At 47.6% G+C, this 26,733-nt stretch overlaps 1 long non-coding RNA gene across 1 annotated transcript; it reads right to left on the bottom strand.

Annotated features, from left to right (window-relative positions):
• Window positions 1-3,216: 3,216 nt before the first annotated feature.
• Window positions 3,217-24,510, bottom strand: LOC131509619 (uncharacterized). The gene is made up of 3 exons (XR_009260609.1): window positions 14,257-24,510; window positions 10,699-10,865; window positions 3,217-4,091 (listed from the first exon to the last, which is right to left on the bottom strand). It is a non-coding gene; the product is annotated as an uncharacterized LOC131509619 (long non-coding RNA).
• Between the last annotated feature and the right edge of the window lie 2,223 nt (window positions 24,511-26,733).

The raw sequence follows: 26,733 nt of genomic DNA, 5'->3' as shown, positions 1-26,733 counted from the left end.
ACGTGGAAGAAAGCGAATCATTGGGCCCTGTTGGTGCAGAGGCAGTCGCAAACAATGTAAAGTTTCCTCACACAATTCAGAGGGGAACATCCATATCATCCAGCAACTTCCCTCAAGTACCCCCTTAGGTACTACTCAGAACACATGAAATCACTAACTCCCCAAAATACCTTCACACCTGTTATTATGCCACAGTGTTTTATAATAGCCTGGAGGGCATTATGCCAAGTGAAAGAACTCACACAGGGAAAAACACATACAGAATGCTTGCACATATATGGGGAATCTGAAACAAAAACTAAGAAAACAAAAACCAAAAATCCTCAAAACAGAATGAAACAAGCCCATCAATACATAAAGATGATTGCAAAGGTGGGGGGGCAGGAAGGAGGGAAATAGGGTAAAGGTCAAAAGACATCACCGAATATAAAAAGACCATGTCACCAGGGAAAGGGAGAGTAAAGGTGACTCAATATCTCAAATTCTAGCTTCCTCTATTTCAGAGACCTTAGTTCAGTCCATTCCATTCACTAGACCTACGTGAATAGTAACGAAGTATCAGGTCTTGGCAGTTTTTGCAAGATGAGTTCTTTACTTAGGATTTCGTATCCAAAAAGACAGAGTGCTTAGATTACTAGGTAACTTAGATTTTTCCATTATTTTTATGGTTTCTTGAAGTACCATCATGTCACAAAAAACTCCTTAGATCTAAGTGGACACTTTCATTACTCTAAACATATGTACATACTTCTAAAAGAGTACAATAAAGGTAAGGTGCATTGTCCATCGCACAAAAGTGATTGTTTTTCTCCTTGTTGTAGCGAGCGTTTGGTGACGAAAAGGTTCCGGGTATCGAGCCCCTTATCAAATTCCATGCGATGGGTTATGCAGAATATAGTAATCATGGTAATCAAGAAAATAATGATCTTCAAGATAATCATAATCTCCTGAATTGCTGACAGAGACAACTCACCCCCCGGGGACAAACCAGATGCTTAGGAGCCTCAGCTGCTCAAAGTGGCCTACACCACACCATCTTACTGAAAACATAAAGTAACAGCTTGATATGGAAGTTTGGGAAAGCCTCAGTTCTCAGGCTTTTGCTTTCAGTGAGGTCACGGTGCTGCCTGCAGGAAGTTTTCATCCGTTGTAACAGCATTGGGACACACTATTGAAATGAGAATTTCCTATGCAACAAAACTGTGTCTTTGAAAGAACTGGGACCCTGCCGCGGTCCGGACTAAATACAGGACACGGCACTGCAGACACTTACACAGACGCACAAATACAAACCCCAACAACCTGACAGAGGTGGAACCCATGCAATGAAAGAGCGTTTGCTCAAGACCTCATTTCCAAAGGAGGCTGAGAGAGGAGCACTGCCTGCTCAAATACACATGCACTGGTTTCTAGGGACCCAGTGGGCTCAGAGTCACTTCTCCGTCATGCTGCCTCGTGAGTCCCGGAAGAGATGTGATTCCTATGGTCTGAAACTCTTGAAACATGGAACGAATGCAAGAGAGGAGGCGCTCCATGGAAACATGAAGCACCACGCCCCCACGGATATCAAGAAAAAACCCCACAAGTCTGCCTTTGACAAGGAGCTTTTCCATCCACCTTCCTCGCAAGAGTGTGAAGAAGACGTTCCCACCCAACATGTCCCAAAAAGATGACTTTGGACTCCATCTAAAACACCCAATCCTCTTCAACACACATCTCCAAGTAGGAAAGAGATAGGACCATCCTTTATAGGAGAGAAGCGCCACTTATTCCTGGCCCATTTGCTCAGAGTTCATTAATTGAATGCAAATTGACTTCAGAAATGAAGTGCCTAACAGGGACTTGCACTTCCCCTAATTCAGACTCCACACCCCATATTCCCATTGACTCCCATGATAGACGACAGCCTGTAGCCAATAGCGGTGGGTGGGGGGATCTTTCGTCCCATCAGAGGGTGTAACTTTGCAACCAGGGGCTGGGTGGCTGGGGTCAGGGGGTTTGGAGGGGGGAGGCAGGAGGCCTGTGTTCACCTGCTGCTTCCACTCTCAATCCCTTCAACACCTTCCCTGGCTGGCCTCCAGCAACTCAGGCCCACCACCCTGACTCTCCCTGGAATGTTTCTCTGGAATCTGCGGTGCCTGTGCTTCATTTTCACAGGCAGGAATGTTTCCTCCTGCTCGTGGCTGCGACTCTCCTGCCCTTGCCTTGACATTTTCCCACAACCCCAAGTCCACGCTTTTGTTAGTTCCTTCCTTCTTGTGTTCGCACATCCACCCTCCAGCCACCAACCCAGTCACACATCCAATGGCACTCAGGGCGCCCCCCTCTCGACCTGCGCCACTCCCCACCACCGGAGCCTAACCCCCTACTCGATCTGGGGCCCTCCTCCTCCAGGGAACCGGGGTCCAACCCAGAAAGCTCACTCCTGAATCCTCCAGACCGCAGCCGCAAAGGAGCCCAATAAGAAGCCCGGAGCACGAGGGACGGGTTTGGGTGGGGTGGGGGGTGGGCATGGAAGGGGAAGACAGAGAGGGGCAGGGGGGAAGGCCACATGGGACCTTGTCACTAGGATCCCTACCTCAGCAGCACCGTGACTGAGGCAGGTCCTGGAGGGAGGCTGTGGGTCTCAGCTGCTCCACCTTTAGGCTTCTCCCAGATGGTCTTTCGGGGGGGGCGCCGGGGGGGGGGGGGCATCGCATCGCGCTCTGCCCCTGCCAGTGCTGGCACTCCACCACCAGCGCGGCCAAAGACCGAGGCGCCCGGGGAGCGCGTCCAACGCCCTGGCCTCTGGCTCCAGGAGCAGCAGGAGCAGCAGGGCCACCACCCTCCGGTGCTGGAGGCTCAGGGCTCCCAGTCTTCTCCGCGTGGGCCGCGGGAGCGCTATGGCTAGCGCTACTGCTACCCCTACCGCCACCACCACCGCCACGGCTACCGTGCTGCAGGCGCCAGGCAGCATCATGTCCCCGTTGGGGGGGTGGTGGTGGTGGTGGTGGTGGTGGTGGGCGTCAGCCCCTGGCTGGCCCAGACACTTGGGGGCTTGGGGCGTCAGGCAGGCTGGGAGTCAGGACTCACAGCACTGCTGCAGCCTCAGCTGTGGCCCTCACCGGGCTCCGCCCCTGGCCACGCGCATGCGCGCACTCGTGAGCTTGCTCCCGCACACCTGCTTGGGCCCAGGATCCAAGCCGCCCCATCCCCCCACCCCCACCCCCACCCCCCGCAGGGGGCACAGCTCCTGGGCGCCAGGGTCTGCACCACCGCACCTCGCTGCGCCCACCAGATGCTCTGACCGCCTGCCCGCCACCCTGACAGCCGGGAGCCAGGCAGAGGGCTCCAGAGACCAGGCCAGTGGGAGGGGACTGGCAGGTGTCTCCTCCCCAGGTGGAGACCTCCCTGTCACCCCCAAAGAGACCCAGGAAGCTTTTGCAAACCTGGTTTCCCAGGGAGGTGGCTGTACATGAACCCAGTGCTCCTCAAATAATAATACTCAAATACTCAAATAATAATGTTAAAGTAACACCGTCGAGTTAATTACAAAGCGAATGAATGGCTGTGACTGGGGCCAGCACCTGTCCTGGGGAACGTTCTATTAATATTTGTTCATGTTTCTTTACTATGGAGAGAGAGGGAGTGAGATGGCAGGAGGGCCACCTGATATATATCTGCACCTTCCCTCCTACCCACCTCCTCATTTCCCAACTCAAACCACATTCTTTCCCCTGAGGCTAACATCTATATCCAACTCCTGTTTCCATTTTCCCCTCCATCTGCTAAGCTTTTCTGCACCAAGGTCCTCTAGGTTAAGGTCTGAGGTTCACACTCCACAAAGAGGCAATTAAAATACCTGAGCTAGGAGGTCCTCAACGTGGTTTGCCCAGGTCTGGCACTTAACTCTTACCTGAGGGAACAGTCAGCATCCTGTTCTCAGACATCAATCACCTGAGCCTCTTCACGTATGGTGGGAGTTCAAATGGCAAAGGAAGAGAGGAGGGAAACAAGCAGAGATCATGTGGTAGTTTCAGGGACCTGCAGCATCCAGGTTAGTCGCTGACTAAAGACTGCCAAGTCTTCATCCCCTCAGAGCCACTGTGCATCTGTCAAGAAATAAACACCCCAGAGGGCCTGCCTAGAGCCAAGTTCACAATCTGTTGATCCAGCCTACACAAAGAGTTAAGGTTCAAGTGGGGGACTTTCCCATGGCCTCCCACAACACTAAGGCACTTCTCCTTTTACAAGTGAATCAACTGAGTCAATGAGAGCTTCAGTAATTTCCTCAAAGACTCCCAGCCAAGGCACACAAAGTGGAGATTCTATAACACATGGTCATGTCATCATCTGCTAACACCCATGTGTTCATGTCCCCTCAAAATCCATATGTTGGAATCCTGATGCCTGATGTGATGGTATTAGCGGGTGGGGCCTCTGGAAGTTGATTAGATCATGAGGTCCTCATGAATGGGATTAGTGCTCTTGTAAAAGAGACGCCACAGAGACCCCTTGCTCCTTCTACCAAGGGAGGACACAGCCGGAAGGTGTTTGGCTATGAATCAGGAAGATGGCCCTCATAGGACTCAACCATGCTGGGGCCTTGATCTTAGACTTCCCGGCCCTCAGAGCCATAAGAAAGAAATTTCTGTGTTCGATTTTGTTAGAGCAGGCCGAATGGACTGAGACACCACCCAAACAGATGTTGACAAGTTTAACTAGACGAGATGTAGAATGTTAATGTGAAATAGAATTACAATAAATACATTGACCTCAATTTCAGGGTTTTTTTTTTTAACGTTTTATTTTTGAGAGAGACCGACAGATGGACAGAGCACAAACAGGGGAGGGGCAGAGAGAGAGGGAGACACAGAATCTGAAGCATGCTCCAGGCCCAGCACAGTACCCAACTCGGTTGCTCCAACACACAAACCGCAAGATCACCACCTGAGCCAAGGTCAAACACTCCACTGACTGAACCACCTAGGTACCCCATTTATAGTTTGAAAAATATATACATTACATTACACATCTCCACAACTGTTGTGAGGATTTGTGGGTTACCAGGAGCCCTTGTCAAAAGATTTTAATGCCACTGAAAACTCAATGTGAATCTCTTGGCTTATCTTATCTGCATATGACTAGGTCCACAGGACGGTTCTGATACAGCCAGAGTGTCCTGAATGTTCAAGTAAGACATAATGGGAAGACATAGGAGGCAAGCCAAAGGCTTCATGACAAAATATACTTACCGCTGAACTCATTCTTTCTTAGTAGTGCACCAACAACCCAGCCATTTAACGAAAGCAGCTCTAGAGTCAACCTTTGGCAACAGGATCATAGGAGAGTACACCACAAATACCACACAAAGGGACAGCAAAATGATCTCGCAGGTCTCACGAAGATGCACTACTCCATGAAGCCTATGAAAGGGACAAAGAATCTGGAAGTTCAGCCATAATAATGACCCAATCCATGCTGAAAGGAGAATGGTAGCAAGAAAAAAGACCGAGAGAAGCTAAAAGAGGGCAATGAAGGTAGAGGGTTCGTTACTAGAGCAATTAATTAATTATGTATATATATATATATATATATATACACACACACACGCATATGTATATGTATATGTATGTGTATATGTATAGATGTGGAAAAGACAGTACCTAGAGGCGTAATCAAGACATAGGCAAATCAGAACCCTAGAAGTGCTCTGCTGATGACCATAAAATTGCTCAGATGCTTCTAGTGTCTTCGGAATAGTTGTTTGGCTTTGTTTTCAAGACATGGCTTGTTCCCTCCAAGGGCTGATTTGGATTGCACAAATCTCATCCAAGGTGCAGTCATGGAGGAACTCAAGGGAAGAATGAGGTGTGCCTGGAACCCCGCTCACCTCCTGCTGTCAACTCTCAGCTGGGCCTAAAGGGGAAGGTGGGATGGTATCCTTTGGACCTGCCCTTGCCTCAATGCTGGGATCCTTGTGCACCTCCCCCAAGAGGCCACCAGGGGCACCGTGGTCCTGCTCTCGGAACCCACAGTGTAGAAGCAGGAACCCAGATGTTCAGTGCATGAAGATTTTGCAGGCAGGTGTCATCCTGAATGCCCAGGGCTTCCTGACTTTTGGTCACCCTTCCCCCAACATTGGCCTAAGGCCTGTCGTGCCCAGGCCTGAGGGGAAAGGGTTGGGGGACAGGTGGCCATGAATGCTGAGCTCCCCAGGATCTGATCAAACAGGGCGAAAGATGAGTGCTTCTCTTGCTGGTGCAAAGTTTTCCCTCATCTTCCCCTCAGGCTGACACAGCCTTTCCTGTGTTGGCCTGTGTGAAAGACAATTTCAAGGTGGAGCCAGGCAAACCTAGATGAACAGAGTACCTGTGCCTGCCCAAATGGAGCTGGTGGCCGTGTGCAGATACACCTGTGCTGGCACAGACTGTCTTCTCCCTCAGGCCGCGCTGCCGTTGGCCTGTGCATGTTCTTCCCACCGGAGTTTTCGTTTGCGAGATTACCTCCACTAAGCACACTCCGCCTATCTGCAAAGGGCTCCTTATCCGCTTGGTGAACTCACACTTCTCGGACTTTGAGGTCCTCTTCTGCTGTGCTGGCTTGGCATCTATGCAAGAGCCTTCAGGCCTTCAAATCTAGAGGCTGCACAGAATCCTTGCTGCTATAAATTATTATGATGGTTTTTGACTATTGCTGGAAGTGCCTCATCTGCTGCTCCCACAAAAGGAAGGTTTGGGCCCGCCAAAAAGCAGAGTGGGAGAGGGGCTCTCATCCTCAGCTTCTGTTCCTCCCACAGGAACATCCTCTATAATTCCATACACCACAACATACCCTGATTCTGGGGATTCTTTCCTTTTCAAGTGTGTCTCCCCACGACTAAGCCCAGCTCTCTCCACAGCAGTCAAATACGTGTCTTGTGGTTCAGGAGAGTCAGAAGCACAGACATTTCCCAAGAGAAAAGGAAGAGCATGCCATGTGGGGTCAAGGAGTCACCCTGCAGAATCTGGATCTAGATTTCCCAGGTCATTCTAGGTTGATATTTGAGGTCAAACTGGATGACAAGAAAATCCAAGAAGATCTTCGGTCTAGGTCATTCCTACATGTAAGAAATTGTGCTATGAAATCATCAACCACGTGACAAGTCACAGGTCAGTCACACCTGGCTGGCTCCATTGGTAGAGCATGTGAATCTTGATCTTGGGGTCAGTGAGTTCAAGCCCCACACTGGGCATGGAGCTAACTGAAAAAAAGTAAATTCACAGATCATTCTTCACAGGGGGGATGTGGATTGTGAGTGCCAGTTCTAGAACATAGACAAAACTGAGTTAGATTCTGGAAATGCCCAGGTAGGATACGCTGCTGAGGTCGATGACCGAGTGTCACCCACCTTAATCAGCTTAGGCTACCTTCACAGAATACCACAGAACACCATGTCTGGGTTTACCAGACATCTGTTTGTCACAATTCTGGAGGCTGGAAATCTAAGATCAAAATGGGAAGTTCTCACCAATTCAGGTGTCGGTGAGAGCTCTGTTCCCGTCCTCACACAGGGCCCTCTTTGCCCTGTGGTCTCACGTGTCCTTTTCTGGGTGCTTGTGCACGGGTGGGAGGTGGGGAGCTCAAGCTCACTGTTTTGGGGACATTAAACCTATTGGATCAAGGGCCCCATGCCCTTAACTGCATTTAACCTTATATCTTCTGTAAAGGCCTTTCTGCAAAGACTGTCACACTGGGCATTAGAGTTCAATGTGTGACTTTTTAACAGGACACAGTCAATCCACACACACTCCTCCAGCCCTGTCCCCCCATGAAATCTGCTTGCAGCACACAGCTCTTATCCCTGAGAACCTTCAAGGCACTGGATCCTCAGATTCCTCCCACCACAGAGTTCCTCCTTCTCTCTCCCCAATTCAAATGCCTCAACACTGGCATGTGCACGGTCTTTCTTTCCCTTTTCCCTTTCATTCAGTTATGTTCTGGGAAATGTATACATGTCATACTGAAATAGTTTGAAAAATGACAAGCTCTGCTCATAATTTCTGCAGCAGCAAGCACAGAGCTGAATGCATTGCTTCCTTCAGGAAGGGCAAGCCCTGTCAGTCACTCACGGTCTCTCTGAACCGGCCACATTGCTGATCTTATGTAGAATTTTTGGGAAGTGTGGAGTTCTGGAAATGGTGGATGTCGGGGACATATATGAGTTGGTGTCAGCTGCTGACAGGTTGGCTCTCAAAAGCAGTAGACTGACGGGTGGTAATGTGCTGATTTAAGGAATGAGGAGGTTGCATTGATTGACATATTTTAGAAATGTGTTCACTGATGGGAGTAGCTATGGTAGACTAGAGCTTCCCACAAATGTCCACATGCTCACCCCATGAGTTTGGGAATATGCTACTTTACACGGCGATAGAGACTTTGTAGCTGTGATAAGATGAAGGAACTTGAGCTGGGGAGATTAGTCTGGAGGGGCCAATGTAATCACAAGGGTTCACGTCAGTGAAAGAGGGAGAGTCAGTGTCAAGATCATGTGACGTGAGAGTAACTGATCAGACATGGCCGGCTTTGGAGATGGAACGGGCTCCAAGACAAAATGTAGGCTACCTCTAGAAGCTGGAAGGGACAACAAACAGATTCTTCCGTGGAGTCCAGAGAAAGAAATTCAGTCCTGCTGCCATGTTGACTTTAGTGCCTGGAGACTCACTGTGGACTTTTCATGTTCAGAGCATAACAATTAGTTGGTGTGGTTTTAAGCAAGTGAGTTTTTGGGAATCTGTTACAATAGGAGTAGGAGGCTCCTAGAGTGGTCACTGACGGATACAGGTGATTGAAAACATGCTCTGATGCCTATTTGGTACCATGGCTTTAGAATAATTGCTCTATTCCGAGAAATGTGAACTTTAAAAGTTTTCAAGTTTCATTGTAAATAATTTAAATAATACTGAAGGTTGAATCAACCATCCGCACTAAGGATTCTATGCCCTGACCCTATGCTCTGGGCAGTATCAATGTCTGAGTTGTATTGTGCACGGGTGTGTGTTTGGGAGAGGGCTGGGGAGCGATTGACACTGGGTTTAGAATGTTCTCCGCAAGGCTGTCTACATGGTGTTGGGCATTGGAGGATATTTTGTCACATCCTGTCCATTCAGTGTCTGAAATCCCTTTGCATGTATGAGGAATTTCCCACATTTTGAAACCTGAAGTTTCACATACCAGGTTTCTTAGTTTCCCTAAGAGCTAAGACGCCAGCCAGTCCCAATCAGAGACATTTACTCCAGGTTTTAACATGAGTTGTGAGACTCAGGGAGCAAGCACTGGAGATATTCCTTCTGGACTCTGCAGGAAAGTCAACTCAAGCCTAGAAAGGCTATCAGTTTTTCCCCATTGAGGATGATATTTGCTGTGGGTCTTTCACACATGGTCTTTAGGATGTTGAGGGATGTTTCTTCTGTTCCTAATTTATTGAGGGTTTCCATTCGAGAAAGAATGCTGTCTTTTGTTAATTCCTTCTTCTCCATCGATTGAGAGGATCATATGTCCTGCCCTCCTCAAAAGGAGTCACGATTCCCTGTTGACAAATCTCCCATGATCTAGGGGGAAATCGCGAGGGAACTAAGGCCACCTCTTGCAAGAAATTTGGCCAAATCTCCCAGGAAGTCTGCAGAAGCAGGAACTCCTAGCCTCGTCTGATTCACACAGGGTATGCTGGCAGGGCTGGGGCATTCCTGGATTGAGGACCGCCGGGAACAACTGTAGTTGCACCAAAGCTCAAAGATGCCACCAGCACTTACACCTCAGGTGCCTGGCTCATACCTCCAGCTTTTCAGTGTTCTAGGTGCAGGAGGGTGAGACGCAGACCAAGACAGGAAGGGATGAGCCAGACAGCCCATTTTCCATACACAAATACAGGGGACACAAACCAGAAAGTAGGAGAGTACGGAGAGACAACACGCACAGGAACTGGCCGTGAACACACGAACCGAGTCCCTGAGAACTTTCCCAGGCTTTGGACATTTCAGGGCAGTCTGTGTCGTCCTGCCCCTGAATTCACAGCCACTCATCCCTGGTGACCACTGGCGCTTGATGAAGGGAAAATCTCCTGAGATCTAAGGTCATATCTCAGAACACGTGTGTCCAAAGCTCACCAGATCTTGAGTCACATCTCACAGGAAATTGGCAGCAGGAGGAACTTCCTGGTCTTGGCTGTACCTGCAAGGCACACCGCCAGGGCTGAGACATTTCTGCATGGGGACTGCTGCGACATCCAGGGGTGTACAAAAGCCAACAGACACCAGAAGCAATTCACACAAATGGCCTCACTCGTACTTTCCGCCACTCCCAGCCTTAAGGTACACTATAGCTAAACACGGGCCAATGAAGTAAGAACAAATGGACTGGAGGCCCATTTGTCACACCGAACGACAGGACAGAGAAATCTGAGGGCAGGATGGGAAGGGAGAAACAACGTGCACAGAAAGTGGCTTCTGTGATCACACAAAGAGGCTTCTTGAGAGCTGTCCCAGACATTGGACATTGGAGCAGACTGTGTCTATCCTGATTCCGTAAAAGGAAGCCACAGTCCCCTGGTCACAAGTATCCCGTGATCTAGGGACAATTCTCTTGAGATATAAGGCCAGATCCTGCAAGATCTAACTGCACCTCTCAGGAGATCTCGGGACAAATCTCACAGGAACTCAGTAGGAGTGGGAACTCACTCACTTCGTCTGGTTTGTGCAGGACAGGGACATTCATGGATTGGGGACACCTAGGAACTCCTGTACTTCCACAAATGTCTCCAGGCACCACCACCAAAGTGTCCTGAGGTGTCTCACCAGTACTCCCCAAGCCTCTCAGCATTCTAGGAACAGTGGCGGTAACAGGGACTACTGAAATAGGAGAGAATGGGTGTGAGAAGAAAACCTACGGGAAAAAAAATAAAACGGGCCAGCCTGATGCCTGAGGCTGAATACTCCCCATGCTTTCTAATGGCTTCTGTGATCTTCTCTGCCTCCTGCCTCCACCAACTACCCGTGGAGCACCACTTGTAAGTACCCCCTTCCATTTTTCTTTTGTCTCTCAACCCCCTGACATTACCGCCAGAAAAGGAGGCGAAGGCCGAGGTGCGGGGCTCAGCCTTTGGAGGGGACTCCACTGGGCCGGCAACGTTGCCCCATAAACAGTGTTTTCTCATTGCCTGAATGAGTGTGGCTTGGCTCTTCCTGGGTGCCGAGTATGTGCTGTAACAGCTGGACTGCATATTGTTCACGCTAAACGAGAGGTGGTGCAAACAGGAGGTCAGGAGGTGCAGAGAGAAACAAAGTGCACAGGAGCCGCCTTTTCTGAACACAGAGGCAGCCTGCCATTGCACCTCCCAGGGTGCAGGAACTTGAGGGCATTCTGTGTCTCTCCTGCCGCCAGAGAACACAGCCACCTCGTCCCTGATGACAAGTCTCCCGTGATCTCAGGGCAGATCTCATGAGATCCATGGCCAAATTTGGCAAGATCTTTTCCAACCTCCTGGGAACTTGGCAGGAGCGGGAACTAGGTAGCCTAACCTCTTTTGTGCAGGATAAAGAAGTCAACTTGTGCTCTGCCTGGGTTGGGGACACCTTGGAAAACCTGTGGTCCCACAGTAGACCCTGCCATGTCACCAGCATCAAGACACGAGGGATGGTGGGGCGCCTGGGTGGCGCAGTCGGTTAAGCGTCCGACTTCAGCCAGGTCACGATCTCGCGGTCCGTGAGTTCGAGCCCCGCGTCAGGCTCTGGGCTGATGGCTCGGAGCCTGGAGCCTGCTTCCGATTCTGTGTCTCCCTCTCTCTCTGCCCCTCCCCCGTTCATGCTCTGTCTCTCTCTGTCCCAAAAATAAATAAAAAATGTTGAAAAAAAAAAAAAAAAAAAAAAAAGACACGAGGGATGGTGTTCGTATTTCCTGTCTGTCTCAGCACCCTGGATGTGGTGGGTGAAACACCTGGCCACAGAAACAGGGGCTGCTGGACCAGATTGACCCGTTATTCCCAATAAACTAGAGGCACAAGACACAGCAGAGGAGGAGGAGTGGGGTGAAGCACAGTGCCCAGAAATGGACTCGTGTGAACACAGAAAAAGTATCTCTGAGCGCTGTCCTAGGCCATGGACACTTAGCGCAGTCTGTGTCTGTCGTGACTCGAAAAGATGCAGCCACCTCTGCTCGGTCGACAAATCTTGTGAGGTCCCCAGGCCAAATCTCACGAGATGTCAGGCCAAATATAGCCAGAAGGGGGCAGGCACGACAACTCCTTAGTGTAGTCACCTTTGTGCAGTGTAAATAGGCAGGGTTGGGACACTCCTGCTTTGTGGACTGCTACCAACACCCAGGGTCCCACAAACAACCCAAGGCCACCACCCAAAGGATATGAGCTCCCTGGCTCATCCTTTCCAACTCATCCAGCGTTCCAAGAGCAGCCGGGGTAACAACCACCACTAAAATAGGGAAGACTTGGCCTGGTGGCCCTTTCTTTCTGTGAAGCTAGAGGGGATTGAAACAGGAGGTGAGGAGGTGTGGGGGAAAGGAAAGTGCACAGCACCTGCTCCCCTGAACACACAATGAGCCCTCGTTGATTCTCCCGGGCTGTGGAACCTTGAAGGCACTCTATGTTTCTTCTAATCTCAGAGCAAACGGCCAACTCTGTCCTGTTGACAGCTGTCATGAGTTTGAGGGGCAAATCTCATGAGATCTTAGGTCAACTCTGTCGAGATCTCAGGCCACATCTCACAGGAAGTTGCGGCAGCCAGAACTTCCTCTCCTAGCCCGGTTTGTGCAGGGGAATTAGGGAGGGCTATAATATTCCTGGACCGGGGACACCTAGGAAAACATGGAGGCACACAATAGCTTCCTCTATGTCACCAGCACCCAGACACAAGGGGGCTCCTTCCAACTTCCTCTCTCAGCATTCTCACTACCGAGAGATCATGACCTCCCTAGAAAGAAAGAGTGGGGTGCTGAAGTGTAAGTGAACACAGATATGTGGAATTCTTTCCATTTCACTGGCTAACTGGGCTGCAGTTTCAATATTTACACTATACTTGCAGTCATGTGGTTTATGAGAGTTTTCATACTTGAAAACAATCAATCTTAAGAGGCACTTCATTGATTTCTCAAACACCAGTCGTTTAATTCCTACTGGCATAGATCTTAATGTAATTTCTTTAAATGTTTTTTAATGGTTATGTATTTTTGAGACAGAGGGAGACAAAGCGTGAGTGGGGGAGGGGCAGAGAGAGAGGGAGACACAGAATCGGAAACAGGCTGTCAGCACAGAGCCCGATGCGGGGCTCGAACCCACGAACCGTGAGATCATGTTCTGAGACGAAGGCGGACGCTCAACCCACTGAGCCACCCTGGCGCCCCGATACTCTCATATATCTTAATACTATATGTCTGTAAGCTCACTAATTATGATTTTTTACTTATTGTTTTCCTAATTCTTCTATTTAAAAGTCAATGATCCTTCACTTCTTAAAGATATTCAGAGATAGTGATAAAACGTCATATTCATTAATATGTAGACATCACACACAAACACACACATAGATGTTTACTCTTCTTATTTCCTTCCTACAATGTGTCCCGGAGGGAGAAAATTTTCCTTCAGCTCAGGAATTACCTTTGTATGTTTTCTGGTGCATATCTAGGGATGCATTTTCTATGTTTTGTGGGACATAGTTTCTCACAGATCATTACTTAAAACTTCCTTGCCTTTAAAACAAGGAATGAGTGAAAAGGTGGATATTTTAGGCACTCTAGACCAGGCTGATAACATGCTCCCAGGTGCATTTCCTTGTTCTCTTTCCCCTTTACCACCCCCTGTGCTGCTGATTGTCAAGTACCTGATATCCTTGGGAGGGAGAAGGGACAAAATGGAGGAACTCTGGGTTCCTCAATGACTACATGAAGGACTTTAGTCTCCAATCTAAACACACACCCAGCACCGTCATGTGAAGAAATCTATGGGGACATGCTTTTGAAATGTGGCGCGTTCTCTTGTAATTCAGCATAACCTAATATACGTACAAAATGTTAACCTGCAATATAACTTAGAAATCAGTCTAGTTCCATTAAAATTGGTTCTTTCAGTCAGTAGGGCATGAGACTCTTGATCTTGGAGTGTGATTTCACGCCCAAAATGATGACTATACTGGAGTGAACAAATATACGATAAAATAAGTATTGAAAAATGACCCAGGTAAATTAGGCTACGATGACTGAGCTGCTAAATGGTGGGATGGATCCCCTTACCTCTTCAGTCAGCCACTGGGAATGAGCATCTGAGAATTCACATAGTGCCAGTGCTGGTAAGGCAGCCACGTCTTCCCTCTAGGAGTTCAAGGTCTAGCCAGGAAGATGGAAAGAACATGAAACAAAAATGGGAATGACATGAGCAATGACTCCATAGAAAAAAAATCCAGGTGCGACAACTGAGTCCTGAGCTCCACCAGGGGAGGGTCTGACAAGGCTGTGCTGAGGAAACGTTAATATATCCTGCAGCAGTGCAAGAACGAGTCATCCCTGCACAAGTCCGAGTAAATGTAGCCTGGCAAGTTGGTGTTCAGTTGGGGATCCTAGTCCCATCCTTGTGACTGTGCAATAGGTTTGGTAACAGGGCCCCTGGGAAGTTGGTGTCAAAACCATTCAGGCATTCAGATGCCTAGGGAATTGGAAGAGCCCAGGTTGGAACATTTGCACTTCGACTAGGCCAGAGGACTGGGAAGGGAGCTGGCCTCCTTTCTTGGCTGAGGGGACATGAAGTTACACATCCCCTTTCCAGATTGTTCCCATTCCCATTGGAAATATTGGCCCTCATAATGGACACTTGCTTCCCATGGTTCTATGTCTAACTATGTACCTGTTTAGACTTAGGAGTGTTGGAGCTGTCACTCACTCAACTGGCGCCCAGGCATAGATTCTCACACAAGCCTGTGCATGTTGGAAGTGGGCAGCCCACTTCCACTGGCAAGCAAGCAAGGCAGCCCAGCCACTGCTAATGGCAGCACTTGCACTTATTCAGACTTGGATTTACCTTCCATCTGGGGGCACAGAGGGGTCAGCAGGACCACAGGCATCAGTGGTGGGTGCAGGTCACCACCACAATGAGGTTTCTGGGTCAGGTGCCAAGGCATGAACAACCCTGTGCATCAGGCAGTTCCATAGCAGCCTCAGTGGCCCAGCAAAGCCACTCTGTGGTCATGGTGTGGCAGCCATGGCATTGGCCTATGCAGTACTGTCCTCCTTCAACATACTCAACAGTAACGACAGTGATAGTTCTGGCTGGCAGGACTAGTTCCACAACAGCCCCAAGGACAGTGGCAGAAGGCAGGGCCTGGCAGATAGGGTGGAACCCATTAGAGCAACACTTAGTGTTTGCCTCCTTACCAGTTCACCTCTCCCAGCCCACATTTGGAGGATTAAAGTACTTTCACATGTTTACCCTCACATGAAATGGATATGCATGTTGTGATGTGTAAGAGGACCAGGAATAAACTATGTGAGGAGATAACTTAGTCAAGATGCTGGCCAGTGTGCAGTATGCCTGGAGAAATGCAGAGGAACGAACTAGAACAGGGTTGCTTTGTCTATTCCCATATTATTAAGGTTGCACTGGTTTAAAATAAATAGATACTGACTTGAGCATCATTCAGATACTGTAACAACTTCCCATTTTATAGTTATTCTCGTCTTTTCAAGATGTTTCAAAACCCAAGAGGCTCTGAGGGTCTGTTCATGGCAAAACAAAAAGAAAAACATAGGTCTACTTGGCCAGAAACCTGAGTTTGAGACTCATGCAGAGATGAACAAGCATACAGGGAAGTCTATCCTGTAAAGACCCTGGGGCCCTTTGGGACAACATATGCCACAGTCACAATAAATGGACCAGAACCCCAGTGGAGAGCCCAGGATATGACAGTAAGACAATCACATGGAATGGACCCCAGCATGGGCTCAGCACTAAAATAGAGCAAAGGGGTGAAAACATATAGAGGGAATCCCAGAAGTCTGCATCAGAGATAAAAATGAGATAATATAGGAAGTTATGTGACTAGCACAGTCTTCCCCAGTTCACTGACTGACTCAGGAAAGAGAAACACCAGCAGGATTTGGCCAACAGTGCCATGTATAAGTTCCACCTGAAAGCCCTGTCATCAAGAAGCCTTCCGATTTTGTTTTTCAGAATCAGAGGGAAAGACCTGGTTCTACTTATGTGCTCTATCCTTGCCATCAGGACATAGGGGCAGTGGTGATACAGCTGTAGCAGGGATGTACTCCCAGCCGATGGGTAAGTGTTTGGAAGCAGCACATGATACAGAATTCCATCCAAGGGGACTTTATGTGGTGATCAGATCTTGGAGCATCATGCCCACATGAAAACTGCCTGTTCTTCAAAATGAATGGATCTATATTAGTGAGGGGAGGGAGGGCAACTGGATAGTGATGCTTGTGCATACACTAGCCAGCTAAGCAACACCATGTGCTCAGGGACAGAAGGGCCAGGTTTCCTCTTAGATATTAGACCCAGAGAACCTTCAATTTACAGGAACTGACTGGGAATCTGGCACCATTCATATAGTCATGGCTGTGTTAATAACAGCCCTATGGTCCTGGAACATGAACTGAGACCTAGCTAGAAAATCAGCAATGGGATGTGTATGAGTACAAGCAGTGCCAAAGTTCTTCATCTCCAAAGAGAATAGCATCCATCTGCAAAGGAGATATCTCTCTTAATTAAGTCTTGATGCAGATAGTAGGATGGCTCCCTTCCTAAAACCTCTGGCTTAGCCTACACACAAGCATTTTCCAGTGGGCACCTGCAAATGCTCTAGGCCTGGCGATGTCTACAAATTCTGAAACACAACTCCCAAAGCCCCTGTGACCAAACCTATTGCACACTCACCAAAATTGTTCCAGACTCCCTGCTTAATAGGAAAAGATATGACTCTGAGACACTGGCTCTGAAAGGATTCCAGGGAATCCCTTGATTCAAAAGAAGAGCAGTTATTCACTATTCCTATAATAGCCCGCTAAGCAAGAAGAGTTTGAGGACATGAGGGTCAGTTGTTCTCTGAGACATCAGACTCTGAGAGTCCTCCACTGGCTCAGGAACTGACTGAAACTGACTTCCAATCCTTGGAACATGGCTGGGTATAGACAGCCACATTGTCTTTCTGTGTGAACAGAGAGCAAGTTAGAAAAGCAGCAATGGGAGAGGAATGACTACAAGGCCAAAGTTCTCCATTCAAATGGGCACAGGTCTAATTGAGGAAGGAGATATCTCTAACATCCCTTCCTCTTGTCCCACCCAGGATGCAGGATCCTCCCCTAAACACTGGCTTAAACTACCCTCAAGGATTCTCCGTGGGCATCTTTACACACCTTAGGTTTGGGGGTGGCCATGTAATTATAAAATGAAATTAAGAAGGACCCAAAGCAATACCTATATCAATATCACAAGGATACCACCAAATTCCCAAGCTGAAACAAGAGGATATTGCTCTAAGAAACTGACTCTGAATAAGTTATATGCAGGATGCTTCTTCACAAAAAGGGTTAAGTGGTGGAGATAGAGACACAGACTGCGAGAGTTCTTCATCACGCATGAGATTTGGAGAATGTTGAGAATGAAGTACCCAGTGCAGTCTCCTCTCAACCAAGTTATATCCGGAATAAGAAATGCCTGTGGGCTTAGGCCAAAAGAAGCCTCTGAAGGACTACATCTGGGAGCCCTGTCAGCAAGAAGCCTGCATTTTTTCCCATAGGAACCAGTGAATTATGGCTTTGGGTATCCCTCCCCCTTTTTCAATCAGTTGAGCAAGGCAGCAGTGTTTGAGCTGTAGCTGTTGGGTTCTGCTGGCTCTTGCTCAGGATTCTGGAACAAGGATTTGGTTCCCTCCATCCTGGCAAGGACTCTTCTAGTGCTGACCCCCTCCCATTCATGTTGCCCATGTGCTAACTTTCTGCTTCTCAGAATGAAGAAAACTCAATCGTCCAGGTCAGTCAGGCAAGCTGGCTCCCCTTTACCTTACATAGCACAGCAGGCCAACCACCAAGCACCAAGGGAGTAAATGTGTTCTTTCCTTTGGTAGAACAAAGCCTGATAGCTCTCACTTAGTACAGGAGCATAGTGGGAGTTTGCAGCCTACCCAGTAGTGCCAGCTGAGTGAGTGATGGCCCCATGGCTCCTAAGGGAGAAAAAATTATCAAAATACAGAAAGGAAAAGGAAATGCAAGGAGAGACAAAGCTCAACGCTTCCAGTGGGAATGGGGATACACTTGGAAAGAAGATGTCTTGTTTCATTTACCCTCAGCCCAGAAAGATGCCAGCTCCCTGGCCAGATCTCTGGCCCAGCCTACATATGAAACATCCTTTGCTTGGCCGCTAAAAATGCCCTGAATGGCTGCATCCTTCTGAAAGCCAGTCACAAGGCTTTTAAATAGGAGCCCTGTGGCAAAAATCTCTCCACCAGTCACAAGGACTGGACCAGACTCCCAGGTGGAAGGCAGAGGATAGGACTTGGAGACATTGACTCTGAATGGATTGCGGGAAGAACCTTGTTTTTAGAGAAGGAGCAAAGATGTGTGAAGTTGAATAAGGAAAACCAGAACTCTTCAAAGATTGGAAGGGGAATTCTATGGAAAAGTGAGTGCCCAGCAAGAGCTCTGGTAACGTGGCTGTGGGAAGAAGAAGAAACACCAGAGGTCTTAGGGAAATATGCTCCCTAGAATCTCCATTTGGGAGCTGTGTTGGCACCAGGCCTGACTTCTTCCTTCGGAAGGACCTAGAGAGCCCTGGGACTTGGTCTGCCTTTCTTGCTTTCTCCATCTTTAAATGGAGTGAGCTCTGACAGTGTTTTAGCTGGGAGGTGCCCCAGATGTGGCTCCAAAGTGTGGAGAGAGGCATTGGTGCCCACTTCCTGTCAAGGGCAGTTTCTGGGCTCACCAGCTTCTGGAGCTCACCAGCTCACCAGCTACTGCTCTTGTGTGAACTGTCTGCCTTTCAGGGGGAAGAAACCTCAATCAGGCAGAGCAATGGGTCAAGCTGTCTACACTCCCCCACCCCTTGCTACAAACAGCCAAGCACCAAGCTCAGGAATAGGAGGGCTATTCTCATTTGGTATATACGATGCTGATGGCTGTCACTGAGCACGGGACAGTGAGAACACAACATCCATCCCTAGGAGCCCACTGAGTGTATGCCAGCTCCATGGCTCCTAAGCATGAATGAAGGCAGAGTCAGAGACACAGTAAGGGTGATGGAATGGCTACAGCCATGACCAAAGGGCATTCAATATTTCCACAGTGGGAGTGAAACCAATATGGCATGGAGATGTGTTTCTTCATGTCCCCTAGGTGCAGTAAGGAGGCCAGCTCCCTTCTAATACCGTCTGGTCCAGCCTCCAAACAAACTGGTCTCGGGTGATCCACTGCCAAGGCCCTATGGCTCTACATGTCTAAGTAGTCCTGAAACCAGAAGTCCAGGGATCATTTGGCTCAACCTGTCCCACAGTCACAAGGGCTGATCCACATTGGACATCTCCAAGCCAGAGATAGTACTCTGAAAGACTGAATTTGTATGGACCCTGAGAAGATCTTGATGGATAATAAACAATGTCATTAAACTTGATATACCTAAAGCAAGAGTTCTTCATTAAGGACAAGAATTGGGTTATGTTTACAAAAAATGCTGATCCTGGCATTCAAAATTGGCTGTCCAATGCACCCAATCCTCATGCCTCTCCCACACTCTATCAGGCATGGTCAATTCAGCCTTCCAGGGAGATCTGTGCACTGGTACCAGTTCTGTCCCTGAAACCTCCTGGGACCTAACCCTGACCCTAGCCAAGGATCTTTCCTTATGGGGGCCAAATTTGCAGGTCTGAAAGGAATGGATATGGGGCCCATAACAGATGCAGATTATTCAGCATGGATGTTGTGAAATCACCCTGTCATATCCAAAGTAAGGATGGAGCTGCACGAGGGGGATCCTGAAGCCCGACCTGAGCTTGGCCCACATCATAGGCTGGCCCTTGAACCCAAAGACTAAGCCTGACCCACAGCCTCCCTTGAGCACTCAACTCAGTCCTCCAGCAAATTCAAGGCACTGTTGGTGGTTGTGCCCCTAGCACTTCCTGTGAGCCAACCCTAACCCTAGCCATGTCTCTGCTTCTGAGAGGGATCACATCCTAGGTCTGAAAAAAGAACAGACTTGGGACTCATGATGGGTGCTGAAATATTGAGTGAGGTATGCTGAATTTGACCTTGGGATTTCCAGGCCCTGAATGGAGCTTCAAAGGGGATCCAGTGCCTAAATCTAAGCCTGGAACACACAATTGGCTGTTCACTGCACCCAAAGCCTATTATTGTTACGCACCCTAACAGGTGCACTTACTCACCCCTGCTGGGAAATCCCTGTATTGGTGTAGGTTCTGTCCCTGAAGTTTCCTGGACCTAACCCTGACCCTAGCCAAGGCTCTTTCCCTATGGGGGACCAATCTGTAGGTCTGAGAATAGAAAATAGATTTGGTGCCCATAACCAGTGCAAGATTATTCAGCATGGAACTTGTAAACTCATCAGACCATTTGCAAAGCAGGGATGGAGATTCCCAAGGGGGGTCCTGAGGCCAAAGCTAAGCTTGGCACATACCTTGGGCTGGTCCTTGAACACAAAGGCAAAGCCTGACTCGCACCCTGACATGCGCCCTCACCACAGTCCCCAGGGAGAACCCTGTGGTCTTGGGGTTTCAGCCCCTGGAGCCTCCAGGGACCTTATGATAATCCCAGCCAAGGCTCTGGCCATAAGGGAGCCCAACATGGACATGTGCAAAAAGAACAGATTTAGGTTCAATGACCAATGGGGAATATCTCAGGGTGAAAGTCAGAATTTCACTATGACATTTCCAAAGGAGGGGTGGATCTGCACGAGATGATGCCAAGACCTTACATAACTTTGGCCCACAAATCTTCTGGCTCCTGTATTTAAACCCAAAAGTTGACATGTACCCAACCATGCACCCTCAACTCAGCCTTCAAGGCAGATGACCACATTGTTGTTGTTTGTGTCTCTAGCACTTCCAGGGAGCCATCCTTAACCTTAGCCATGGCTCTGCTTCTAAGAGGGTCCACCTTTTACCAAAAGAACAGATTTGGACCACATGATGGGTATTGAAATACTCAGCGAGTAACACTGGAGTTGACCATGAGTTTTCTAAAGCCTGAAAGTGGGGCAAAGTGCTAAGCATGGAACACATAATGGGCCATCCACTGCACCCAAATCCTGTGCCTGTCCAGCACACTAATAATCGCACTCAAATATGCCCTTCTGGGAGATCACTGGACTAGTATGGTTCTGTACCTGAAAACTTCCAGGAACTAACCATAACACTAGCCAATGCTCTTTCATGATGGGGGTACAATTCCTTGGTCTAAGAGCAGACAGTTTTGGGGTCCACAAACAGTGCAAGAATATTCAGCATGGGATTTGGAAAATCGCTATGCAATTTCCAAAGCAGGGAAGGAACTGCTTACAGGGCATCAGGAAGGCAAATCTAAGCTTTGCCATGGATAAGACCTGCCCTGGAATCCAAAGATTAAGCCTGACCTGCACCCTACCATGTGCCTTCAACTCAGTGTTCTGGGGAGACCATTGCACTAGTGAGCTTTTAGGCCCTGGTGCCTCCTGGGACCTAACCTGAACATTTGGCAGTGCTCTGGTCCTACGGGGGCCCACATGGAGGTTTGGGAAAAGAATAGATGTTGTCCCAGTGGCCAACGGGGAATATCTCAGTGTGGAAGCCAGAATATTGCCATGACATTTCCATGGCTGGAATAGAGCTGCTGGAGGGGATCCAAAGACTTTGTCTAACCCTGGTCCACACAATCTTGTGGCTCTGGAATTCAAATCTTAAGCCTGACTGGTATCAGACCATGCGCCCTCAACCCAGCCCACCTTGGAGACCACTGTGCTGCTGGTAGTTCAACTCCTAGTGCCTCCTGGGTGCTTTTCCTAATCCTAGCCTGGACTATGACCCTAAGTGGACCTGCCATCGAGGTCTGAGAAAAGAATAGATTTGTCCAGGTGGACAACAGGGAATATCTCAGCCTGGAAGCCAGCATTTCACCACAACATTTCCATGACCAGGATGGAACTGCAGGAGGAGATGGTCCTTGCCTAACCTTGACACACACTATCTTGTGGATCCTGAATCCAAACTCTAAGCAGCTTACAAACCATGTTACATTTTCCAGTAGCTTGATGTGCTATTTAGAAAGACAAAATAAGGATAAGGAAGAAAATAAAAATCCTGGCATTTGAAGGCAATCACAGCCTAGGTTATTTTTCTACATATGAACATTATTTTCAGAGTGGAATCTCAATGTGAATTAGGTTATTTGGTTGAGTAAACTGTTTTTGTTTTTGTTTGTTTTTGTTATTGTATTGTTTTCATTTTAACAGGGTAAATGCAAGTCCATATCTTTAAATATCCATTTATATTGGTTGTCAACCTTTTTTACTCTAATCATCATAAAGAATAATCTTCACCTGATGACAGTGCCCTAAATAGTACACAGAAATGAGAACAAGTAACCACAGAAGGAATACTCTCTAACATTTTCCTTAAATAAACCATACCTAAGTGGCTGCACGAGTTTGCATTCCAACCTGCAGCGCAAGAGTGTTCCCCTTTCTCCATATCCTCACCAACAACTGATGTCTTTTCTGTTGTTAATTTTAGCCATTCTAACAGGTGTGAGGTGGAATCTCATCATGGTTTTGCTTTGCATTTCCTAATGATGAGTGATGTTGAGCATCTTTCCATGTGTCTGTTTGCCATCTGGAAGTCTTCCTTGGAAAAGTGTCTATTCATATCTTCTGCCCATTTCATAACTGGGCTGTTTGAATTTTGGGTGTTGAGTTTGATCCTCTCTGTCTGAGAAGGAGGTGTCCCATTGAAGGCTCTTAGAGTCAAGCACAGATCACAAATGCCTACATGAATTCTTTGTGCAAATTTCTAATCACTGTCTTTGGTTTCTAAAAGCAGAACCTCTCACCATCATCAAAGCTGATGGCAACTGAAATCATGGCAACAATCACCCTCCAGTAAGAGAGTTGAGGTCCCTCTCACTACTGAAACATAAGTGCCCTTAGCTCTAATGCCCAAAAAGGGGTCTAGTTTCAGGAGTTTGGTGAAACGTTTTTGCTGGTTTGGTGGACAAATCCATTGTCCTATGTTCACTTTTCTAATAATGAGTGAGGCTGGACGTTCATCACTTACAGCCATTTTGGAAATGGCCACTGTTCTCGCTTCTGGGGTATGCCTGCTCAACATACTCTCCTGGACTTTCCCAGGGGATGCAGACAGTGATGCATGTCCAGTCAAGAAACTTCACTCCTTATAAAACCACTACACTGTTAGTGACTGCCTCCTAAACAGTTAAACCCAGTTGGAGTGATGGGAGATCAATTTCAAGACTTCATGACAAAAATTCTGTCACTTTCTTCTTACTTTGTCCTGTGTTTGTTCCATCTCTCTCTCCTCTCTACTCCGCTGTCTCCCTCCTGCCCTCTCTCTCCTCCCTTCTTTCTGTATCTCTACTCTCTCTGTCTCTCTGTGTGTGTGTCTAACTCTCTGCTTTCTGTCCTCATTTGCTCCCTCTGTCTCTCCATGAACCCTGGAAATGGGGAGATCAAATACTTAACTTAGGGGCTACCCTATGAGACCCCTATATAGGAGAGAAAGATATACGTTCCCTGGTCAAAAGATTGAAATAGGCTCTCAGTTCAAACTGAATTCTGATATTGCCCATGTGAGTGAGCTTGGGAGTAAAATATCACCCTGTTCAGTCTCCATTGAGACCACAGCCCTGGCTTCATAGAGCCTTTGAGGCAGTATCACACAGCTATGCTGTGCCTGGATTTTCTCCCAGAAAAATGTGAGCTATTAAATATTCATAGTTTTAAGATTCAAGGTATTCAAATAATGCTGTCAGAGAGGAATGGATAACTAATGGTCTAATAGGTCCCAGCATCTGGTCTATGATCTGCCTTCTCCCTGCCTCTCCCCTTCCAGAATCCTACAGGCACATTTTCCACCTTTCTAATGTTTCTAATGGACAAACACAATTTTGTCTCCTATTCTCTGCACCAGCAATATCTTCTCCCTGACACACTGCAGACATGTGCAGTGTGGATTCCTTTTGTCATTCTGGCTCCAGTAAATGTCACCTCACTGCAGCCTTTCATATACTCCAGTGACTCCCCAACCTGTCCTCACATCACACTCATTCTTTTCACAATTATATTTCTGGCTTTTTTTTTTTTTTTTTCACATGTCTTTCATACCTTTGTTCATCTCCCCCTCCAAAATGTGAATACCTGGCAGGCAGGGACCACTTTGTCATTGTAAGCCTTGCACTTAGGCCCACCAGATCCCCAAGCACAAGGTGAGTGCTTGGGAGAGTTACTGAACGAAGAAATAGAAAGACCATGGAACACTCCATCTAGATTTTTTTTTTTTTTTTAATTTTTTTTTTTCAACGTTTTTTATTTAGTTTTTGGGACAGAGAGAGACAGAGCATGAACGGGGGAGGGGCAGAGAGAGAGGGAGACACAGAATCGGAAACAGGCTCCAGGCTCCGAGCCATCAGCCCAGAGCCCGACGCGGGGCTCGAACTCACGGACCGCGAGATCGTGACCTGGCTGAAGTCGGACGCTTAACCGACTGCGCCACCCAGGCGCCCCACACTCCATCTAGATTTTGACCAGCTTAATCTGTGGAGATAGCTGCTAGTAATGGGAGATTCCTGTTGTATCCAGAATGACCTCTGAATGACCTTTCCCTGGTCCAGTTTCTCCAGCAAAACTCAGTGGACACCACTGACACTGGAGGCTGCCTGTTCCCTGATGTCCAGCACTAGCACTGGAGCCACAGGCATGAAGATCCCCAAACAAAATCAGCACTTTTATGTGACTGAGAGGAAGGTAGTGGCCCTTTAAGGTCCCAGGATAAAGCTCAGGACCTACAGACTCCAGGACTGTGCAAGGGAACTCAGGCTTCAGCCATTCCCCTTACTCTGTCCATCCCCAGTATATAGTCTTTGCTCATGGGCATCCTCAGGTTGCCAGGACAATGACTCCTTTGATTCCAAATGAAGACTCTGGGTGTCCAACAAGGACTGATATTGTGCTTGGACTCTAGACTCAGTGTACAGTGCTCTGACATATCCTTCCCTATCCCAAATCCTCACCAACCCAATTCCCGAAGCCTCTAGGCTCTCAAAGACTTCCAACAAATGTAGAGCATTTCTACAGTATCTCGGAACACAGTGAGTCACTGATAGAGAGCCAAGGCCAATTGAGCATTTATGATAGTATGCAACTCTGGAGAGACCCACTGGTAACATAACTCTCTATGGAAAAACATTGAAGCCTTTTCTTCTGTAGCTGTTGTCTAAGCAAAGGGGAATTATTCATAATTCCAGGTTCCCACAGAATTGGACTGCTGTACCCTAGTCCTTTCCTCAGAGAGACCTGAGCTCCCACCTAGAACAGGGACTGGCAAATGTTTTCTCTAAGGGGCCAGACTATAAATATTTTAGGCTTTGTGGGCCATACGGTCTCTGTCACAACTACTCAACTCTGCCTTTGTAGCATGATAGCATTAATACACAATACATAAATAAATGAGCATGCTGTGTTACCCATAAAACTACACAAATAGGGACTGGGCCACAGGACCTAGCATGTAGGCTGCACTTTGCATTGACTTAGGTAAAGGAACTCAGCCATGCAGCTTAAATTCTGAGCCTCATGTGTTAAAAAAAAAGATGAAGGAAAAGTGCTTACTGCATATGGCCTTTTATAGGAATTATAAAAAGTAAATGGAGTAAGGTATGTAAGCCTCTTAGCATCAGGCCCGGATATTGCTTGTTTAATAAATAGTAATATACTTTTTTGAAGTCAGTAAAAGAGACTCTCCAATGTTAGTAGCCCATTCTCATTTCACAACTTAAAAAAAAAAAAAAAAAAAAAAAAAAAGGTAGGTTTAGAAAAGCCAAATGGAATTAACAAGAGGGAATTTAAGGTGCCCACACCTGTAACATCCAGGGGTATTGCTGGCCTCAGGCATAGCTGGACATAAGGGTTTTGCATGTGTTATTCCTTCCACCTGAAATGTTCTCCACATCCTTGTCTGCCTACACCTGCCAAAAGTCTTTCTCAACGTTCAGGTTTCAATGCATTCTTTAGGGAAGGTTTTCCTAAATTCTTGACTAGAAAAACTCTCCCTAGAACAAGATTTTAAAATCCTCCTTTAGCATTATTCATAGCTGTGCTTTAACATTTATTATGAGTAACACTTTTCTTCCTTACTAGTCCACAAGCTCCAAGAAACTTTGATATGCACAGGAATCACCATGCAATCTAAAATGCAGATTCTGGTTCAGTAGGTCTAAGGTGGGCCTCAGAATTTGCATTTCTAACAAGTTTTTAGGCCATGCCAAAGCCAAGGCTACTGGTCAGCACACCACATTTTGAGTATCAAGGGTTTCATTATCCTAGACCTCTTATTCCCTTCTTTCCCATTAAATCCTATTAATTACTTTTGCAGAAAGGAGTGTCTATTTTTTTCCCCTTCAACCCATCAACCTAGGTTCCCAAAGCTTCTCCTTTTATTACAGTCAATCCCCCTCCATCTCCAACACCACCACTACTTATGGACTGGCTTG

Source organism: Neofelis nebulosa, chromosome 4, assembly GCF_028018385.1.
Source record: "Neofelis nebulosa isolate mNeoNeb1 chromosome 4, mNeoNeb1.pri, whole genome shotgun sequence".
Lineage (NCBI taxonomy): Eukaryota > Metazoa > Chordata > Mammalia > Carnivora > Felidae > Neofelis > Neofelis nebulosa.
The sequence above is the reverse complement of the archived record's forward strand: the minus strand, read 5'-3'. Positions and strand labels throughout refer to the sequence as shown.